At 36.2% G+C, this 7,693-nt stretch overlaps 1 non-coding gene across 1 annotated transcript; it reads left to right on the forward strand.

Moving 5' to 3' along the window:
* Nucleotides 1-2,131: 2,131 nt before the first annotated feature.
* On the forward strand, nt 2,132-2,239 carry LOC148574661 (small nucleolar RNA R71). Its single transcript, XR_015906818.1, has one exon. It is a non-coding gene; the product is annotated as a small nucleolar RNA R71 (small nucleolar RNA).
* The last annotated feature ends 5,454 nt before the right edge of the window (nt 2,240-7,693 follow it).

Here is a 7,693-nt window from a genome sequence, read left to right on the forward strand (position 1 = left end):
CCTGAGGTGTCAAGAAATTCTGGTCCCTGCACCTTTCTGGCATTTAAACGCCCCTGGACAGCCCTTTCTGGCATTTAAACGCCAGTCTGCTGCCTTTCATGGCGTTAAACACCAGGCTGATGATCCTATCTGGCGTTTAACGCCAGCCAGACACCCTTTTCTGGCATTAAACACCAGTCTGTCTGCCAATTCTGGTGTTTAACGCCCAGAATGCTGCCAGACTGGGCGTTTAACGCCCATTCTGCTATCCTTACTGGCGTTTAAATGCCAGTAAGCCTGTCCTCCAGGGTGTGCTATTTTTTATGCTGTTTTTGATTCCGCTTTAGTTCTGCAGCTATTTTTGTAACTCCACATGATCATCAACCTAAAGAAAACATAAACTAACAATGGAAAATGAAATGAAAAAGTAATTAACATAGATAAATAAGATTGGGTTGCCTCCCAATAAGTACTTCTTTAATGTCAATAGCTTGACAGTAAGCTCTTACAGAGCTTCATAGATACTCAGAGCATGATTGTGGCATCTAATACCAAACTTAGAGTTTAAATGTGGGGGCTCTACTTGGCTCTGTATGGAGAGAATTGGATGAAGCTTCTCATGCTTCTTCTCCATGTTTACAAAAGAAGATCCTTGAGCCTTAAACACAAGGTAGTCCTCATTCAATTGAAGGACTAACTCTCCTCTGTCCACATTAATCACAGCCCTTTCTGTGGCTAGGAAAGGTCTTTCAAGGATGATGGATTCATCCTCATCCTTCCAGTGTCTAGGATTATGAAGTCAGCAGGGATGTAAAGGCCTTCAACCTTCACTAAGACATCCTCTACAAGTCCATAAGCCTGTTTCATTGATTTGTCCGCCATCTTTAGTGAGATTCTTGCAGCTTGTACCTCAAAGATCCATAGTTTCTCCATTACAGAGAGTGGCATGAGGTTTATACCTGACCCCAGGTCACACAGAGCCTTCTCAAAGGTCATGGTGCCTATGGTACAAGGTATTAAGAACCTTCTGGGATCCGGTTTCTTCTGAGGTAATTTCTACTGAACCAAGGCATTCAGTTCATTGATGAGCAATGGAGGTCCATCCTCCCAAGTCTCATTACCAAATAACTTGGCATTCCGCTTTATGATTGCTCCTAGATACCGAGCAACTTTCTCTTTAATAATATCTTCATCCTCTTCAGAGGAAGAATACTCATCAGAGCTCATGAATGGCAACAGTAAGTTCAGTGGAATCTCTATGGCCTCTGTATGAGCCTCAGATTCCTTTGGTTCTTCATTAGGGAACTCCTTAGTGGTCAGTGGACATCTATTGAGGTCTTCCTCACTGGAAATCACTGCCTCTTCCTCCTCTATAGGTTTGGCCACTTTGGATATATTGATGGCCTTGCACTCTCTCTTTGGATTCTCTTCTGTATTGCTTGGGAGAGTACTATGAGGGATTTCAGTAACTCTTTTACTCAGGTGACTCACTTGTGCCTCCAGATTTCTAATGGAGGACCTTGTTGCAGTCAAAACTGTGAGTGGTCTTAGTTAGATCAGAGACTATAGTTGCTAAGTCAGAGAGGCTCTGCCTAGAATTCTCTGTCTGTTGCTGAGATGATGATGGAAAATGTTTGCTATTGCCAATCCAAATTCTCCCACCATTATTATTATTGAAGCCTTGATTAGGCTTCTGCTGATCCTTCCATGAGAAATTAGGATGATTCCTCCATGAAGGATTGTAAGTGTTTCCATAAGATTCTCCCATGTAATTCACTTTTTCCATTCCAGGATTCTCAGGATCATAAGCTTCTCCTTCATGGGAGGCTTCTTTAGCACTGCCAGATGCAGCTTGCAATCCAGTCAGATTCTGAGAAATCATATTGACTTGCCGAGTCAATATATTGTTCTGAGCCAATATGGCATTCAGAGTGTCAACCTCAAGAACTCCTTTCTTCTGAGATATCCCACTGTTCACAGGATTCCTCTCAGAAGTATACATGAATTGGTTATTTGTAACCATGTCAATGAGTTCCTGGGCTTCTGCAGGTGTTTTCTTCAGATGAAGAGATCCACCAGCAGAGTGGTCCAATGATATCTTGGACAATTTAGATAAACCATCATAGAATATACCTAAGATCCTCCATTCTAAAAGCATGTCAGAAGGACACCTTCTGATCAATTTCTTGTATCTTTCCCAAGCTTCATAGAGGGATTCACCTTCCTTTTGTCTAAAAGTTTGGACTTCCACTCTAAGCTTGCTCATCTTTTGAGGTGGAAAGAATTTGGCCAAGAAAGCATTGACCAACTTTTCCCAAGAGTTCAGGCTTTCTCTAGGTTGTGAGTCCAACCATATCCTAGTTCTGTCTATTACAGCAAAGGGGAAAAGCATAAGTCTGTAGACCTCGGGATCAACCCCATTGGTCTTAACAGTGTCACAGATTTGCAAGAATTCAGCTAAGAACTGATGAGGATCTTCCAATGGAAATCCATGAAACTTGCAATTCTGCTGTATTAGAGAAACTAATTGAGGCTTAAGATCAAAGTTGTTTGCTCTAATTGCAGGAATTGAGATGCTTCTTCCATAGAAGTTGGAAGTTGGTGCAGTAAAGTCACCAAGCATCTTCCTTGCATCTCCACCATTGTTCTCAGGTTCGGCTACCATGTCTGCCTCTTTTTTGAAATTTGCTGTAAGGTCCTCTCTGGAGTGTTGTGCTTTAGCTTCTCTTAGCTTCCTCTTTAGAGTCCTTTCAGGTTTAGGATCAGCTTCAACAAGAATATCTTTATCCCTGTTCCTGCGCATATGAAAAAGAAGAGAACAAAGAGAGAAGAGGAATCCTCTATGTCACAGTATAGAGATTCCTTTATGTGTTAGAGGAAAAGAAGAATAGAAGAATGAGGTAGAGAGAGAATAAGAAGAATTCGAACACAGAGAGAGGGAGAGGGTTCGAATTATTAGATGAGTAGAAGAGAAATGTTAGTAAATAAATAAAATAAATAGAAAGAGATGAGAGAGAGAGTATTCGAATTTTAAGAAGGGGAAAAGAAAAATATTTTTATTTTTATTTAATTAATTAAGTTAGTTTCAAAAATATGAAAAAGAAATACAAGAAAATTAAAAACTAAAACAATTAGTTAATTAAAAAGATTTTTGAAAAAGTGGTTAGTGATTTTCGAAAATTAGAAGTGAAAAAGTAGTTAGGTGGTTTTGAAAAAGATAAGAAATAATAAATTTTTTTAAAATTAAAACAAACAAGTCAAGTAGTTAGTTGAAAAAGATTTGAAAATAAATTTTGAAAAGATAAGAAGTTAGAAAAAGATTTTGAAATTAAAATTTTAAAAAGATATGATTGAAATTTATTTTGAAAAATAATTGAAAAAGAAATTGAAAAGATTTGATTTTTAAAATTAAAGTTGATGACTTGACTAACAAGAAACTAAAAGATATGATTCTAGAATTTAAAGATTGAACCTTTCTTAACAAGAAAGTAACAAACTTGAAATTTTTGAATCAAAACATGAATTAGCAAGAATTTTCGAAAATATGAAATAAAATTAAGAAAAAGATTTTGAAAAATTAGTTTTAAAATTTTTGAAAATATTAAAAGAAAAATAAAAAAGATTTTGAAAAATTTTAAGAATGAAATTCGAAAATCATAAAAAAAATGAAAAAGAATTGATTTTGAAAAAGATTTGAAAAGATAAAGTTTTTAAATTGAAATTTTGACTTGACTAACAAGAAACGAGTAAATTTTAAAAATTTTTGACCAAGTCAACTCAAAATTTCGAAAACTATGAGAAGAATATGGAAAAGATATTTTTTTGACTTTTGAATTTTTAATGAGGAGAGAGAAAAACAACAAAATGAATCAAAACATAAAAATTTAAGATCAAAACAAATAATGCATGCAAGAACACTTTGAATGTCAAGATGAACACCAAGAACACTTTGAAGATCCTGATGAACATCAAGAACATATTTTTAAAAATTTTTAAGAAAAGAAAGACATGCAAGACACCAAACTTAACAACTTTTGTACTAGGGACACTAACAATTTGAAAATGCATATGAAAAACAAGAAAAGATACAAAACAAAAAAATGTAAAGATCAAACAGAGAAAATCATCAAGAACAACTTGAAGATCATGAAGAACATAATGCATGAATTTTCGAAAATTTTAAGAAAATTAAAAAAAAATGCAATTGACACAAAACTTAAAATTTGACACAAGACTCAAACAAGAAACACAAAATTTTTTTGGTTTTTATGATTTTATTAATTTTTTTTTGAAATTATTTTGGAAAAAGAAAATAAAGAAATTCAAAATTTTTAATAAGAATTCCAGGATTCATGCAATGTTAGTCTAAGGCTTCGGTCCAAAAGAATTAGACATGGCCAAATGGCCAGCCAAGCTTTAGCATAACAAATACAATGATGACCTTTCTACAATGGAAAGTGGAAACCTCAGTCCAAAAGATTAGACATGGCTTAACAGCCAGCCAGGCTTTACATATCATCGTGAAGCTCTAGAATTCATTCTTAAAAAAATTTTTTTGAATGATTTTTCTATTTTTTTTGAAATATTTTTAAAAACTTTTTGAAAAGAAAATAAAGATTGAAACAAGAAAGAAGGTTACCTAATCTAAGCAACAAGATGAACTGTCAGTTGTCCAAACTCGAACAATCCCCAGCAACGGCGCCAAAAACTTGGTGCACGGAATTGTGATCACACTTTTCACAACTCCGGTACAACTAACCAGCAAAGGCACTAGGTCGTCCAAGTAATAAAACCTTACGCGAGTAAGGGTCGATCCCACGGAGATTGCCGGCTTGAAGCAAGCTATGGTCATCTTGTAAATCTTAGTCAGGCAGATTCAAATGGTTATGAGGTTCTGATAATTAAAAGATAAATAAAACATAAAATAAAATAAGATACTTATGTAATTCATGGGGTGGAATTTCAGACAAGCGTTCGGAGATGCCTTGTTGCATCTGAATCTCTGCTTTCCTGCTTTCTTCTTCTCCAAACACGCATGGCTTCCTTCCATGGCAAGCTGTATGTTGGTGGATCACCGTTGTCAATGGCTACCATCCGTCCTCTCAGTGAAAATGGTCCAGGTACGGTTTCTGTATGGCTAATCAACTGTCGGATCTCTCATCTCGGATGAAAAATACCAGGCACAGCTACCGCACGGCTAATCATCTGTCAGTTCTCACTTGTGTCGGAATAGGATCTCTCTATCCTTTTGCACACTGTCACTGCGCCCAACATTCGTGAGTTTGAAGCTCGTCACAGTCATTCTGTCCCAGATCCTACTCGGAATACCACATACAAGGTTTAGACTTTTCGGATATCAGGAATGCTGCCAATTGGTTTTATCCTCTACCATGAAGGTTCTAACCTCACGGATTCGAATGCTCTGTTGTCAAGAGAGGCAAGTCAAATCCGTGGATCAGAGACCCAACAGACTATACTCCGGCTGTCGTCCAATGACTACGTTAAACATCATGTAAACCGCTTGTGGTTGTCAAGCACACGGATCTTGGCTAAGCGAGTAACGAAGATAGTGGGTGATTGTCATAGGTTACCCCTTCATTCCGACTTAACTGAATTAAGTAAGAGAGTATATCTTAGAGAAGAAGTAAGCATGAATTGAAAGAGAAACAATAGTACTTGCATTAATTCATGAAGAACAGCAGAGCTCCGCACCTTAATCTATGAGGTGTAGAAACTCCACTGTAGAAAATACATAAGAGAAAAATGTCTTGGCATGGCCATGTGGCCAGCCTCCAAATGTGAAAAATGGCATAAGCCTCCAATACAATAGTAAAAAGTGCTATTTATACTAAACTAGTTACTAAGGATTACAGAAAATAAGTAACTAAGTGCAGATAGTGCAGAAATCCACTTCTTGGGCCCACTTGGTGTGTTCTTGGGATGAGCATTGAGATTTACACGTGCATAGGCCTTTTCTAGAGTTAAACGCCAGCTTGCATGCCAGTTTGGGCGTTTAACTCCAGTTCTGGTGCCAGTTCCGGCGTTTTACAGCAGAAAATGGTTTCTGGCTGGCGTTTAACGCCAGTTTGGGCCATCAAATCTCGGGCAAAGTATGGACTATTATACATTGCTAGAAAGCCCAAGATGTTAGATTTCCATCACAATTAAGAACGCACCAATTAGACTTCTGTAGCTCAAGAAAATTGCGTTTGAGTGCAGGGAGGTCAGAATCCAACAGCATCTGCAGTCCTTTCTCAGCCTCTGAATCAGATTTTTGCTCAGGTCCCTCAATTTCAGCCAGAAAATATCTGAAATTACAGAAAAATACACAAACTCATAGTAAAGTCCAGAAATATGATTTTTGCATAAAAACTAATAAAATTATAATTAAAAGTAACTAAAATATGCTAAAAACTACCTAAAAACAATGCCAAAAAGCGTATAAATTATCCGCTCATCAAGCACCTCTAAACAACCAAAACCACAAGATTTTCTCAAAACCCAAATAAAATTCAAATAAAAGAGGGAAAACAAAACTGGGCAGAGGTCATTGAAAAACTCACCACAATACCTAGATATAATTGGAGAGGATAAGAGTGATGCGTGGCTGCAAACGACTCGTCAATTAGAGCACCAGAACTCAAGTTATGGTTGTTTGAATGTTGGTGAGTTAGGGTTTGGTATTCATCTTCTTTCCTCTCTTCCTCTAAACGTGTTTAACCTCAAATGAGGGGTGAAATGCTGAATGTTGGTGTTTTTATGGGTTGAATGAGTGGACCTTGGGCCCAATTGAGATCCAGGTCCACTTGCTTAGCCCATTGACCCAACTTTGGGCCAAAACCTTTAAAATTAGAGTTTAAATTCATTCTTAAAATATTTTTAATTTCCCAAATTAACTTTTATCTTCTTACACTCTTTACTCACAATTAATTTCCTCAAACGCAGTACCAGACGGATGTAAGCCGATACTGCCGGTAAAAAAGCCACTTCGCATTTTTACGCTAAAAACTATGTTTTCTGACTCAGAAAAATCCAATGAGTTCAAATATCATATTTAAATTATCAAATTCTGATTGCTAAGTTTTTTAACCATATTCGCTTATATTTAATTTATTATTTATTTAATTTTCGTTTATTCAGGGTTTTACATTTTTACCAGCACCTTATTTAAAATTTTGTCCTCAAAATTTGGTAAACAAAAAGAAAACTAAATTCTTAGTTAAATCTCTACTAATGGTTCTTTCAACTTTAACTAGTCTTACACCTTTCATTTTATTATCCTTCAATATCAATTCAATTTTGTTCTTACTCCAAACTTCGTCAATAGATAATTCAACTACTCTCGTACCACTCATTCTACCTTCCTTCATCATTAATTCAATCACCGATTTACATTCCTCATTCTTAGTTGCTTCATCTTAACTTAAACCGAACTCAACTTATGCTACACTCATTCGTTTCACTCTTATCTTTCTCTAGGTCTTCCTCCATAGCTAATCAAACATCACTTTCATCCTCCCATTTATAAAATCTCCCAAACTCTTAAAATTCGACTCCCAACACCATATCAACGTTTCAATTTAATGTTTTCCAAATCTCTCTTCCAAAACTAGTATTAAATACATTAAAATCTAAGTAGGAATCAAATTGTGCTTATAATCCTCTCTACAACTTACACAAAACTAATCTAATCTTGCAACCGCAATCAAACCCA

This window comes from Arachis ipaensis, chromosome B2, assembly GCF_059453495.1.
Source record: "Arachis ipaensis isolate K30076 ecotype BB chromosome B2, ASM5945349v1, whole genome shotgun sequence".
NCBI lineage: Eukaryota > Viridiplantae > Streptophyta > Magnoliopsida > Fabales > Fabaceae > Arachis > Arachis ipaensis.